Below are 2,812 nucleotides of genomic sequence, written 5' to 3'. Positions count from 1 at the left end.
GTTGCCTTAAGGATGCAACTGGACACAGCCCTCCCCTCCGACACAACCTGTGCCAACTGGCTCTTTAAAGGTTCCGGTGCGGAGTCGATGAGTGCAGCCACTTGTTCCCACTGGTGGCAGTTGTAACTAGCCAGCAGAGTGGTGGAATTGGCAATCCTTGCCTGGTAGGCGGAAGTGGAGGATACCTTGCTTCCCAACCCGTAGATCTTTTTGCTCTCCTTGTCGGGGGAGTCTCAGATGGTGATGACGATGGGGGCGTTCCCGCCCTCATTCGGGTATTTGTGACTACCAGGGAGTCCGGTTTCAGTTGCCCCCTTATATACACAGCAGGTCTGAATGGGCTGCCCTGAACAGCTTTTCGATCCTGGGGTTTACTGCCCTGGTGAGGTTGGGATTAAGAAGGGAAGGATCTATCCTCCTTTGTATAGATTTGAGAATAGGGATGGCCTGGGCAATGGTCTCTTTTCTCCCACTAATTCCTCAGCGAAGTCCCTTTCCTCCTGAGCTCCCCGAGTATCTACGCAGAAGTGTCCTTGTTTAGTAGAGGTTGGCTGTCGACTGGAGAGTCGGTAACCAGAGGTTCCTTGTCTACTGGGGAGTCTACTCTGTAGACTTCTGGGTTATCTTCGTCCTTGTCTTGGTACTCGTCATTCCAATAGTAGTCCGCCCCAGTCCAACGCTGCCAATTCTGGATCCTCATCCTGTAGTGGATCCTCATTATACTGAAAGTATGGCTGTACGTAAAAAGGGTCAGAAGACAGACTTTGTGTTGGTGCTTCAACTCGAGGTTTCTTACCAGGGGGTTGCGGGTCCCTAGACCCTGAGGGAGTAGCCCCATCCGGGGTATACAAGAGGAAGTGCTCTGGATTCTTGGAATAGAAGTCTGCTAGGGATGACATTCTGGACATAACTGTCTATGTCCTCACTGTGCCACTGTTTAGAGCTGGGAATTTCCCTCTCTTGGGGGTGTTTCTCTGCAATCTCTTGACTGGACCTATGGGCTTGTGCAGGGGTCTTAGAATGTTTAACAGAGGACTTGGAGCTGTCCTTAGGTATCTGGTGTAGAAGAAGATTGAGAAGGCTTCTTCTGCCATTTCCCCCCCCCCCGTGAGTGGAAGTGTGTTTCCCTGGGGTTTTCACCTTTTCCAAGCTTTCCGATGTCTGGCGTCGAGATTCGGGGGTAGTGTCCCTTTCTGTAGATTGAGTACGTCGGGACACGGGCGTAGGCGTCGAGCGGTCTGCTGACGCCGACTCCTGGAGTGTGGCCTGGGGATGGCAGTCGGCTTTGTCTTTGGATAATCGAACCTCCATTACTTTAGTAAGTGAGGCACTCTTGGCAACAGCGGATGGTTGCCTGGTGTCATGTGGCAAGCTTGATCGAGAACGCCCAGAGGACACCGATTCGGTGGACCGTTCTCCGTGTGCCTCTTTCCGAGAACTCGACGTGTGCATCGAGTCTCGGTTGGCCTTAGAGTGCTTAGTGGAAGTGGTATGGGCCATCACTGAAGGCGCCTTCCGCTTCCATGGCCTCTCGTTGCCTGGCGTGGTGGGCCCAACGTTTGATCGAACGGTCCTTTAAAGTTTCAGCCTTGAACCGGCTACACGCTCTGCAATTTGCCTCAGGGTGGTCCCTAAGGCAGGCAGAGGTTACAGGTGGCGTGTCTGTCAACCCAAGGGTACTTGCAGTTGCACTTGTGGCAAAATTGGAAAGGGGTACCCCCCCCATACGCACCCTGGGGCAGGGGGCTAGTGTGTAGGAAGATACATATGAAAATATATGTGAGTGAAGAGTATGTACCACCCCCCCCCCATTCTCCCTACTTGTACAGGGCCGAGGCCAGAGGCCTGCCGAGGCCCAAAGTCTGTTGTGTAGTTCGACGGCAGTTTTCTTCTCCGGTCTGGCGTCGACCTTCAGATTCAGATGACTCGACGTGGGTATTGAATAAAACGGGGAAATATATATTATTTAGCAAATTATGGCTAAAGCCAGGGAACTCTGTGGGATGCTTCCAACAAGTATGGCGGAAAAAAACAATCTGAGGGTTCTACACGCGTGAGGGATCATGGGTACAGTGGACGTCACACTAGGGATAATATTACTGGCACGCCCTGTGTCGACACCCATTTTCAAGTTTTGAAAAACAAACTGTAATACTCTGCAGCTTCCACTAGATGTCGGCCTATGCACAGCATGTGATCTAAGCAGATCCCACAAGCCTCAGAAATAAATATATATATCATACATATATATACACACACAAACACACACACTTCTCAGTGCATGAATGCTTCAAACTACTTATGCTCAAACATCAGAATGAATCCAGTACCCATACCTCCAACCAATCCTCAAGCCCACACCCCCTTTAGCCATACATCAAGTTGATGTAAACAGGCAGAGTTTAAACACTCCTACGTTGCAGGGGGTACACTCGCTAAAATGGATAGGTTTTAGAAACAATCTGAAATGGAGAACTTTCCTGCCTCTGCACTAGCATATTTTGCAAAATCATGCTTGTAAAACAAAATGGTTAAGAATAAGGGAGCCAGGCTCATGTTTTTCCAGATGATATTAAAGTTACCCTAGCAGCTGCACAAGAGACTCTTTCCTGGGGATTCTGTGTTGGAATGACCCACATTTTCTTTAAATGAGATGGCATATACTGCATCCACTACCATTGGACCAACCTATTTTTTTTTTTAAACCCCATCTCAGACAAATTATTGCTACACAATCCTTGTCCACAGAACACTCTTGCAACGTGCGCATGCCCAATCACACACTGGCCTTCCCACCCCAAATATGAAAAGT

This window comes from Ambystoma mexicanum, chromosome 4q (assembly GCF_040938575.1).
Source record: "Ambystoma mexicanum isolate Mex_15411 chromosome 4q, UKY_AmexF1_1, whole genome shotgun sequence".
Taxonomy (NCBI): Eukaryota; Metazoa; Chordata; class Amphibia; order Caudata; family Ambystomatidae; genus Ambystoma; species Ambystoma mexicanum.
This window is presented reverse-complemented; position numbering follows the sequence as displayed.